This window comes from Cavia porcellus, unplaced genomic scaffold (assembly GCF_034190915.1).
Source record: "Cavia porcellus strain 051 isolate PalLab524CR breed Dunkin Hartley unplaced genomic scaffold, mCavPor4.1 scaffold_19, whole genome shotgun sequence".
Lineage (NCBI taxonomy): Eukaryota > Metazoa > Chordata > Mammalia > Rodentia > Caviidae > Cavia > Cavia porcellus.
Window position 1 is genome coordinate 56,365,913 of NW_026947502.1, and position 12,238 is coordinate 56,378,150.

Below are 12,238 nucleotides of genomic sequence, written 5' to 3' on the forward strand. Positions count from 1 at the left end.
AATGCTTAAGTAACAAATAAATTAGATCTGACCTATAAAAAAAAAGAACAAAAACTGAACTGCTGAACCTATATTGAGCAAATAGAACAAGCACAAGATATTATGCTACCTAAATTCAAAATACACTGAAAACCTGTATCAATCAAAATAGCATGGTCTGAGCACAAAAACAGACACAGAGGCCAGTGGGACAGACCAGGAAGTGTAGAGCTAATCCCTTGCATCTATGGCCAGTTGATTCTTGACCAAGGTGCTAAGACTACACAGTGGGAAAAGACAGTTTTTCAACAAATAGTGCTGGGAAAATTGAACAGCGACACGAAGAAGAATGAAACTAGATAACCTATACCTCACCGGTTACAAAAATCAGCTCAAAATGGATTGAAGACTAGGTTTAAAATTTGAAACTATGAAACTACTAGAAGAAAACACTACTTGAAGGGAAAATCCTTCAGGACAAATAAGCATTTTTGGAACAAGACTTCAAAGGTATAGGAAGCAAAACTACATACAGAAAAATGGTTTACAACAAACTGAAAAGTTTCTGCACAGCAAACATAATAAACATCACAGCAAAAAGATGACAAAATTCTGTAGGGGAGGGGTATTAGTAAACTATACATCTGACACGGTGTTAACATTCACAATATATATAGGGAACGCCAAAGATTTTAATATAGGCAACAATATCAATAAAATATAAATAAGCATTTCTAAGAAGAAACACAAATGGCCATCAGATAGCTGAAAAAATTCTAAATATCACTGATTATCAGAAAAATGTAAATTAACTCCACAGTAAGATATCACCTCACTTAAGCAAGAATAGCTATTATCAACAGGAAAAGGATGACAAGTTGTCTTAAAGAGGAAAGACGACCCTTAATGTGATCAGTGGGAATTCGGATTAGTACAGCCATATGGGAAAAAGGCTGGAGATTTCTCCAAAAATAAATAAATACATCAAACAGAACTACCATATGATCCAGCAATCCCACCGCTGGGTATGTATTTTAGGGAAAAGAAATCTGAAGTCAAAGATGACCGGACCTCTCATGTCTACCGCAACACTGATCCTGGCGGCCAGGAAATAGAAATGACCTAAGAGCCACTGAATGATGAATGGAGAAAAATGGGGCACAGACATGATGGAATACTGTTCAGCCATATAAATGAGGCAGTCCTATTGTTGGTGATATGGTGGATATAAATACATGTTACGCACAAAAGAAATAATCCAGGGACAGACCAATACCACACTCAGCTAAGAAGAGTGTCACAGGAGATAGGAGCTCAGTAGTTATTGCCAGAGGTGGGGAGGGGACGGGCAAGGGAGGAGAGGAGAGGCCAGGTAATATGTACCAAGTTATAGTCATGTAAGAGGAAGATGCTCCAGGGTGCTGCTGCACCCCCTGATGACTACAGATAATGATGTACATGTATTCAAAAACACACAAGACAAGATTTTGAATATTTGCAACATAAAGCAATGACAAGCAAGAGACAGACATGTTTACTGATTTAAATACACTGTATCCACGTGTATGAAAACATCAGGCCACGCCATAATTATGTGCCACTTTTAAGTTCATGTATGTGTAAGTTAAAGCAAGCATTTTTAAAAGAAATGGGTGGGCCTTTTCTGCTGTCTACTGCCCCTTTGCCAGCAGGATGGGCACCAAGGCCCAGGAAGGCAGAACAGCTTGGAAAACTCCTTGAGTCTGTGATCCTTCCAGAGCTCCCAGCGGCTGCCACACTAAGAGCCCATGTGCTCAGCAGGTCCTAAAGAGGGGTGCAGCGTGGACACTCCAAGAAGAACACGGCATCTAGAAAAGGCCAAGTCGTACTGTCACCAGCTGCCCTGTTCAGTGCCCATCTCGTGGTCAGTTAATCCCACTCTAACTTCATGCCCAGTGGAACTAGGGACGGCAAACATGGTGTCAGGTGTCAATAACCAACCTCGAAGCCTCCCTGTTACTCTGAAATGGGCGAAGAAGCCATCCTTCCCCGACTCTGGGTGCCCAGCTCCCCTCCGTGTGCTCCCCGTTCAGTTTGCTATCAGCACCAATCACAGCCAGGAACGGCTGGCTGTTTCACAGAAGCCAAAGAACTTATCAGAAATAACTATGTGACCTGACAGCAAGGCCAGATGTGCAGACAGGGACATTTCAAAGCCCTTCACGTCCCTGCTCTAAATTAGTCATCTTTCAGCAACAGTGAGAGTCTTAGGGTGTCGCAGACTGATGACCTCCCAGGGAGGCGCTAGTGAGTGGCAATCGTCTCAGCACCCATCCAAGGATTCTAGCATGTGCACGCTGATGGAGGGCACAGTGATGCACTAATTGGCTCACCTTCTCTTTGGGGAAAAGGACAAACTTCTGGACAGAAGCTACTCTGGGTATCACTGCATACCTGCTGTGTCAAGCAGGGACCTGGGAGATACAACATCTCCCACCAAAATGTCAGGGCTAATCGAGCAGTGTGGACATCTCTGCATTAGGCCCACGTCCATTTCCAGAGCCCATGAATCCTTGCATCCCTATTCTTCACTGGCTCACGTATCAGAGCAGCTGTGATGGTCCAAACCTGTCCTCATTTGTATGTCTGTATTTCCCAGAAGACTGTGAAGGCTTCCATAAAGGTCAGCCCATCCTTTAAACTCAAGCATCTGACAGTCTTGTGTTGCTGAAAATGAGCTGGATCAGTGAATGGATGAATGAATGACACTTGCAATTCAGAAATGCAAGAATCACAGTGCCTGACCCCAAGGCCAGCACTAAAGCTCAGTGTTCAAGGTGGATAGGTAAGTAATTATAGAGCCCTAACCAGGCCTTACCTAGCCAGGTAGCCAAATCCTGTTCACAACAGCCTTATAAGGGAACTAATGGAGTGACCCTCATTTTAGGAGGAGGAGATAACAAACAAGGCAGAAGGAGGTAAAGGTAAGCTGTGTCTTCTGGACTAGGCACTATGTTGTAGGAACAGAGCAGGTAAATGCATCAGCCGTGCTGGAACTGGAATGAGATGTCAAGTGGAATAGTCATGTCAGATTTCCCCCACCCACTCATGCCAAGCACAATGCCTGGCCCAGAGTGGATGCTCAATGGGAACGTCCTGAAAACAAATACAAACCAGGACTCCACCGGTGTCTGCCAGATCGTCACAGGAGACTGACTGGCACTTGCTGAAGGGTAGCCACCTGCCTTTCTCCCTGCCAGAGGCCCACCCACCCTCTGATGACTGAGGAGGGCCATCACAGCCCTGGAGCTACAGCCATCAAAACCATCTGGGACACCGTTGCCATGGAGAACAGAAAGGACCGGACTGGGCTTCCAAAACAATTCACCACTGAAGTACAGGTCCTCAGGACAGATTAAATCTTCAAGATGGAGGCTGATGCCGACCTTGCTGGCCACTATGGGACAAGTGTTATGAAAAGCCCTCAGAATACGGTCTCAGTATTAAATGAAAGTGCGAACAGACAGAGATCTTTTATAGTTTGTAAGACCAAAGCACCCCGGAGCTTTCGCAGGAGGCAGGAGCTTCCTGAAACCGGATTCCAGTGGTCACTGACACAACTGTTAGGCTCAGTAAAGGCAGGCTGACGAGAACTGCAGGCCAGAATCCGAGGGAGGTCATCATCTGAGGCGCAGATCAGCCACAGGGAAGCCTGGAGACCAATTCCAGTGAAGCTAGTCCCAGAATACTGAAAAGCAGTTGCTAGGGCCGAGTTCGCTCCAACTGCAACTTCTGGTTGGGGGTTCTTGTCAACCTACTCAGCACTTTGCAAAAGATTCTGGCTGCAAAGCCATGGAAATACTTAATCAGCTGACTTTGCACAAATCATGTCTAGCGAGCTATGATTCCTACTGAAAGTTATTTCCTGTGTCAGAAGCTTATCAATAAAAAAGATCAGATTGTAAAAGGCCCAGCAGAATACAGTCAAATTCAAAGAGAATGAGCATTCCACCCTAGACACACTCCAGGATACAGCCCGGGCATCTGAAGCACGGAAGACGGACAATATCACACAGTTACGTGGCTGTGTATGTTTACACGGTGACACTCACACAGGACACTATTCCTACAGCCACTGCTTTTATTGGATTTACCAAGCATCAGGAGATTCTTCAATGGATTTCTTAAAGTATCATGCTGTACTCTTACTTTTAAAAACTGAATTTTGAAGACTCATAGAGCCTCAGTTAAAGGTGCACTCAATAACACCTATGTGTTTTTAATGTCTACAGATGAAAAAGAGTTTACAGTTCAATGAATATTTCCCCAGCAGGCGCCATTTAATAGGGACAGCCTGAAAGAAGAGTGAAAAAAATAATCACATATTTTTTTCTATAATGAGACCTATGTCTTATATATGATATACGGAATAGGCCCTTTATGGAGCAAATATTTTTAACAACAGATATTTTGTTATGTGGTGCCATTTTTTTTTTTTTGATACCAGGAATTGAATTCTTAAACCTGGCTGTGTGCTGCTGAGCTCTCTCCCCAGCCCTGTGATGCTTCTTTGACTACAGTCAAAACAACACCTAATCACCTTAGACACTGCCATTTCTTTTATCATAGTAATTAGAAAATGACTACTTTTCTTGAAAAATTATTCTCATCCCTACTTTTTTCCTTACCTTTGGTCCCCAAAAATGTTTCTGCTAACTAATTTATATGCTAGGAGCTGTACAGCTTAGCATCTGAATACTTCGTAATTAGCTTAAAGATGCACTGATACAAGGGTGATGTGTGTCAATGCTGCTTCAATTGTGTGTTCATAGTGTCTAGGGATACATGCCCATAAGTCTGTAGGAGAAAAAGCTGGTCAGCGCTCACAAGCTTGCACAAACCTGACGTTAGGGCTTCACTCTCTAAAGAGAATGAACATGGAAACGAGAACAGCATGTTGAAGCCCTGTTAAGCCTCTGGTTTCTGGCCAGTCCCTGCCAATAGGAGCCCTCTCACCCTCAGGGCTGACAGAGAGGAACAAAAATGCAGTACCTGACTACAGCCTGCATAACCAGGGCTTGGTGAAGACACCCACAGACTGTACTTACTGACACTGCTACTGCTGTGCCACTGCTTGGGTTCCATCCCATGAGATACTGCAGAAGGAACCAGGAGACAAAACCGGAGTGACCATCTAGGAGCCCCAAGCTCTGGGTGGGCTGAAAGAAATGGCAGGAATCATGCAAAGTTTCCTCAGTGACACACAAGAGCGCCCCCCAACAGCAGGAGGTGACAGTGACCAACAGAGAGTAAAAGCTCTCACTACCTCACACCTTCCAATCACATTTACCAGAAATACCTGTTAACAGCTCGAGGCACACAGCCCCTACCAGAAACACTTCTCCTCTTCTGGCTCTACACTTCTGTGGTCAAGGAGTGCCTGCCCCAAAGTCAAGTCTATCCATGATATCCATGTAACAAAGATGTCTGAAATAAATTCCATATTAACTACAGAAGCCCAGGGTCACTACAGACTCCCGGGAGAACTTGACAGCTCATTCCTTAACTGGGTGGTAGCACCAAGCTCTCTTGGATGTATATGACAGCTATAACTTCCTAATTCCTGCTTCCTAGGGAGATGGAAATGGCTCCAGTGCAGGAAGAAAGTTCTCCCTACCATTTTCCAGGGTGGACAATAGCCTTCCCTTACGTAAAGGCAAGATGAGTGGTGGGCACTGCTGCACAGATCTGGACAGCAGGCTGCTCTGTGTCCACAAGCGACCTGCTTTACCTAGAACTTGATGTGGGAAGATGGTTAACAGACTGAAAAACCAGAGTGTCCTTCAAGCAAAACTATGCATAGCCCTATCTGTGGAGAAAGACAAGCAAGCAGGAACTAGGTGAGGAGCCTCAGAATTCAGCACGCATGGGCAGGCAGGCACCCACACATCCAGCCAGTGCCTGTGATTTCCCACCACAGTATGAAAACACGCTGTTTATTTTTTAAAAATACCAAAAAGTAAAAGCTCTCACTACCTCACACCTTCCAATCACATTTACCAGAAATGTCTGTTAACAGGAAACACACACCTTTCTCAGAATTTATCTCGTGTGCAGCTTATGCATCTGCTATACATTGTTCTGTCTTAATTTTACAGAACTGGGTCAATACTATGGCATGGCCTGTTCAATTAGCGGGTGACAGATAACACTTGGTATGGACAAATATAAATTTACATCATTGAGCTGTTTAATTTTCTTTTAGTTTTCATTTTGAGATAATCTTGCATTTACACATTGGGTTCAAAAAACCCCACAGAATTCCTGTGTAATTTTGTGAATTGTTAAATGTGGTTCTCTTACATGACCACAGTATGACTGTCTAAGCGTATCAGGAAATCAACTTCAGCCATACTACTGCTTATCACGAGACACATCCAAGTTTCACTAATGATGTCCTTTTCCAACATAGAATATGATCCTGAGTCACACACTGCATTTTGTTGCTGTGGCCCTTAGTTTTTGTAAATCTGCCAGACTTCTGCAGTCATGATTTGTCCTGTGACCAGGTATTTGATACGATGCCCCTTAATATGGGTTTATTGGATATGTTTTCCTTATTAAGTCTAGATAACACAATATCCCAGGTGCCACTGCTGATTTACCCATCATTACCTCTGCATTGTCAATCAGAGACCTACTGTAAGGAATACTTCTTATAGTATTCCTTCTTACAGTACACATGGAGATAGGCCTGGAACATGGTGGCCTTGGGCAAAATATAAGGCAGAGTTCACAAAGTAATGGAGAAATGTCAACACGCAGGACATGTAACCAAAACTGAAAGGTATGCTAGGGGCCAAATTCAAGAAAATCTAAGCCACAAAATAATTATAGTCACAGACTATAACCCAAACAATAAGAATCCATAAGTCCTTACTGATGTAAATAATAAATGTTATCTAATAGAAAAGGAAATGTATTCCTTACAGTAGGATTCTAACTGACAATGCAGAGGTAATGATGGGTAAAGAAACGTGCTATTTAGCAAACAGTGGAGTAATAATTATTTCAGGCCAGAACAGATACTAACACTAGCTCAGGGAAAGTGGGGTGGGAAAGGAGATGCTGACACGGTCCTAAGGCGTCTCCTGACGAGATGCTTACAATATGAAAGACAGAAACCTCCTCCCAGTGAACCTGGCAAATGTGACTTTACCAACCCATCCGTGAGGCATGAAGCTGCCACAGGTGCCTCCTGGTCAGGTCAGGGAGGAGGGAGCGGCACCCCTTGTTTCTGGGACCTCCGTGCACTGCGCTGAGCAGCACGGCTGACCGCCAGGCTCCATGCTGCAGTGGGGGTGTGGAACCGATGACCACTGAAATGGATTCCATGTACACGCCGGAGCATGACTCCCAGGAGCGTACTACAGGGCTAATGGGCTCACAGGCTCTCAACACACAGACATCCCAGCCAACCTCTCTTTCCAGAGAGCATCACGCCACCATGCCAGCCCTGCTGGCAGTCCACTGGGTGCCCACATCTCAGCATACCCACGACACACACCCTGCCAGTGCTGATGCTGCAGCCGGGAGGCAGGATGTGGGGTGCTGGCACCTGAGTGGGTGCAAGGGGTAGTACAGGAACCAGGCACAGAGGAATTTTCTAGGGCCAACAGAGACAGATGCCACGGAGAAGACATGACTGTCCCGATAGCAGGATGCTATCTGGAAATGAATGGAGAGCTGGCACCCATGCTATGCTCTGCCTGGGACCTTCAGCACTCACAGAGCCTTGAAAGTTAAAAGGCTGCAAAGGTAAAGGTGAGGTTTCCAGTCCAACCTCTGATGATGAGTACCCACCTTGGTGCTGAGATGCATTTCTCAGCTTTGAAAAAAGGCGTGGCTGTCTTTACAGGCAACAGAATGAAAACACAGAGGGGAAGGAATGCGGCCACAACTGCCCAGGTAACAAGGGAGCTACCTGGAAAGCTGCTTTAGAATGAATCTGGAGAGCAATCCATCTCTCTGTTTAGGCCTTTACTACCTGATAAAAACAGATTTTGCTGGACTCCCACTGGGCTGTTGGGACTTCAGGTTCCTGCATACAATGTCCTGCTTCTCTGTGCTTACAAACTCCACCACTGAATCGTTAGCACACTCAACAGATGACACAGGGAGGGAAGGAGAGAACTTTGAGATGAATAAAAGTGAAAAAGTGGTAACCCCAGGCCAAGCCTTCCCTCCTCCCTCCCCCAATACACGAAATTTGGTCTTGATGGCTGCTGCTTAGGAGCTGTTCTGATCACTCAGACCCTGCTTTAAAAACTAACCTAGGAGCCAGCCGTACATGGAGGTGCACACCTGGAACCCCAGCACTCTGGCAGGCTGAGGTAAGAGGACCGAAAGTTCAAGCCCAACTTGGACAACTTACTGAGATTCTGGCTTTCCTGGAGGTGTAGCTCAGGGTGAAGACCCTTCACTCTTTAGTGCTGGGAAAGAGAGAAAGAGAAGAAAGGAGCGGAGGGAGGGAGAGGACAAGAATCCTGACCTGTGCACAAAACATGGCATCATGGTTCCACACCAAAAGACAGGGCTCAGAAAGGCCCCAGGGATCATTCTAAGGTGAACCCCATGGAAGCCCTCCCAATCTGCACGGACAGGGGTCAAGGCGCTTCCACAGAGGGACAACAGTCAAGGCTACTGAACACCTGCTTAGTATTCTCCTTGAGCCTCGCAAATGATCCTGTAGACAGCCTCTATCTCCACACAGAAAACAGGTTCAGAAAGGGCAATTAATCTGCCTGAATCATCCAGGTATAAATGTAGAAGAAAAAGGAGAGAGGATTTTTAAAAAGCCAGAATAAAAATGAGGCATACTTGGAAACAAAGTCATATTCTACCCACCATACTAGATTTCAAGTTTTCACCGTAACTCTCAAATGTTAAAGGGGTCTTGCGGTCCGACAACAGGGAGCCTTTGTGGACTGAATTGAGTCCCCTCCCAAATTTATATGTCGCAGTCCTAGCTCCCATGCAGCTCCTGGAGATGAGACCTTCATGGAGGCTACAGGGTCACATGTGGTCCTGCAGCGGAACCTTGGCCAGGGTAAGCATCCTCGCAGAAAGACACACTGGAGAGCTCCACCCATCACCTGTCCCCCACCCGTCCCCATGTGGAGACGCAGCAAGAAGGCAGACATCAGCATGTCAGAAAGAGAACCCACACTGGACAGCCAGCCAGCTGCCATGCCTTGGGCTTTACAGAGGCAGAACTGAGAAAGTTATCCCCTGTTTAAAGACACCCAACCTACGATACTTCATCACAGCAGGCAGAGCACACGAAGACGGGGCCTCTCATCAGCCAGACCTGGTCGTTTTTCCTTTTAAGTAGGTCCTCATTGTGCAGAGCCCCCAAATGTGACAATCTACTTATAATTTATACACACACACACACACACACACACACACACACACATGCACACACACACACACACACACACACACACATACATGCCTATACTATCTTAAAAACTAAAAGTAAAAATATTTTGCAAAAAATAAGTAAATAAACAAAAGTAAAAATCATAGCATTTTCCTCTCCCTGTTGTGGACTACCCAAACCCCAGCATCTGCAAACATGACCTTCTTCAGAAACGGCATTGTGGTCACACACAACCAAGGTAAGATGGATAAAGGGGTCCTGGTCACTAGATGAAGGGGGACTCAGGACCCAGACACACGGAGAGAAGGCCACAGGAGGACACACAAAGGTTGGAGTGGTGTAGCTACAAACCCAGGGGCAGCAAGAACTGCCAGGGCAGCCAGAAGGATGCAAGAGAGGAAGGAAGGGCAGATTCTCCCGAGTCCTCAGCAGCAACATGGTCTTAAGGGTACTTCCACAGGCTTCCAGCCCCCACATGACCTGAAGATACAGTGCAGGCGTATGGTTTTCAGAAGCCTGGTTTGTAGAACTTTGTTAAGGCAGCCCTAGGAAACAAGCAATTCACATACCCCACTAAAGAATAAAGAGTAACATGGAAAAAGAACCAAACACATGTGCAAAAGTCCACTTGCAAACTGGATTGTCATTGTGGCTGTGACCCGTAAGAACCTCCACGAGTATTACTTGGTATGATATGGCACCTTTCACTCCAGGAATGTAAATTTCAGCTTCCAAGTGACCCCGACCGCTGAACGGCGTGGTCAGAAGGTGACGTCACAGGGCTATTGTATGGGGCTGCCATGGTCTGAATGCTGGTGTGCCCTTAGAACTCGTGTGCTGGACACCTCCTACACAAGGAGACAGCATGAACAGTGGGCAGTTATCAGCAAGGAGGCTTGGGTAGCGAGCCACATCAGTGCCCTACCTTCCGGCCTCCCTCCCACTGGGCAGACACAGGGAGAAGACGGTGCTCGGCAGACGCCTTCTGCACGCACACTACTCTGGGACTGCCAGCATCCAGAACTGTTGGAAACATTTCAGTGGTTCATAAGCTACACCGTTTATACTATTTTATTACAGGAGCCCCAAAAGACATAGGCACAAAGACAGAACCATGGAAGGAGAATTATTTTTGCTCTGTAAGCAATGTTTCATGTCTCAGGTGTGAGGCACAGAAGCGAGCAGCTAGCAGGAGATTCTACAGCCTGTACGCAGGAAGGGTCACAGGAAGTATGTCGGTCAGTCTGCTGGGGGCCCCCCTGCCCCTGGCGTGGATGAAACCCCCCAAGAAGCTATAGCCCACGTCCTTTCCCCAGAAGCCTTACTTCCTTTGTGAGAACGGCCCTTGCACTATTTAGAGAGTGCTGTTTCCACCCCGCCCACAAAGGGTAGAGCCCTGCCCACCCTGGGGACCATTGTTCGCAGTGGAAAACCCGAAGCATCAACTCCACACCAGCAGGCTGGGTAATCCCGTGAGCTGTGGGCCACAGCACCACCGGCTGAGGGCCGAGGTCGGTCATCAGGGCTTCCCAACATGATGCCACAGGGGTGGAAGACGCCACAGGTGGGTGGCACAGGTGGCAGCTCTGGTGCTCAGGGGAACTCAGGAGGAGCGGGTAGGAACTGCATGTTTTTCAGGCCCATCAAGCCTGCAGGAAATAGAAAAGGCAAAGGTGGGGATAGAGAAGCACGGGAAAAGCAGCAATTACAGAAAACAAACCCCACCCTTGAGAATCGAGGCAGGAGAAGTGTGGCAAGGTTATCAGAACCAAAAGGCCTGGGGTTGGCCACAGTGTCATCTCTGATAGCACCGAGCTGAAGCTGGGGAGGAGTATGGGGCACAAAATTCCCATAGACAAGGAGTACCTGCTTCTCCTAGGACAGTGCCACCCAGGTAAGGACTGGGACAGGGACACGCTCAGGGCAGAAGGCAAAAGGAAAGAGGGAGGCCCTCTGCTTTCCACTGTCTCTTTTTCCTTTAAATAATCGGGTGTGGTCACACAAGCACACAGACCTTCAAGAGTCATCGACAGTGACCATGGGGTGGCCACTGTCCCCTTTAGGCTGGCCACACACAGAGATAATAGTCAATACACTCCAACCTGCTGTTGAGCACAGGGCCTGAGCCACAGACAGGCGCCTGGCCACGCTGAGCAAGCAAGACCAGCAGTCTGCAGCCAGGCCAGCACCACAAGCCAGGGCTCCTGGACCCTGCCCGCTAAGTCCCTACCAGGTCCACTCAGTTCTCCCTGCTGGCCTTATAGACACCAGCTGTGAGGCAGCGGCTAAGAGGGACCTCAGGAGAGTACCAAGACCCCACCACTGCACTCAGTGCGCCTGGGCTCAGGAAGCAGTGGTGCATTTGGCGGGTGAGCCGGAGGCCCCGGGAGAAGCAGGGAATATGGGAAAGGAGCTGTTCAGAAGCAGAGCAGGGGCAACAGAAAGGGCCACAGCAGAAGGCCAGGCAGACTAAGAGGAGGACACAGACCAGGGAGGGTCGTGGTGTGCCAATGTCCTGGGTGGCACACGTCTCCCTCTGTGTAAATGTGTCATTCCTCGGTGAGGACTTGGCATGCACTCATGATTAGCTTCATACACACAGATGGATGCCTGTAGAGAGGTGTGTATTGGTGCACACACACACACACACACACACACACACACAGTCACAGCTCTGTCGGCCGAGAGCTCGCCCTGGCAGCAGCAAGCCTGCACTTTCTAACCCCATTCTTCAACCAAACAAAGCAGGCTCTGGGTGAGGAATGGCTGATGCCAGGGAAACATAAAAGATGAGCTCAGCATTGCACAGTGACAGAACAAAAACCCACAGCGGGC

The 12,238-nt window shown here is 47.3% G+C and overlaps 1 long non-coding RNA gene across 1 annotated transcript in view; it reads right to left on the reverse strand.

The window, feature by feature from the left end:
• Window positions 1-5,183: 5,183 nt before the first annotated feature.
• LOC111756028 (uncharacterized) overlaps window positions 5,184-12,238 on the reverse strand; it is a 143,689-nt gene continuing 136,634 nt past the window's right edge. The window contains exon 5 of the long non-coding RNA XR_002790528.2: window positions 5,184-11,052. This is a non-coding gene — a long non-coding RNA (uncharacterized LOC111756028). The remainder of the gene's footprint in view (window positions 11,053-12,238) is intronic.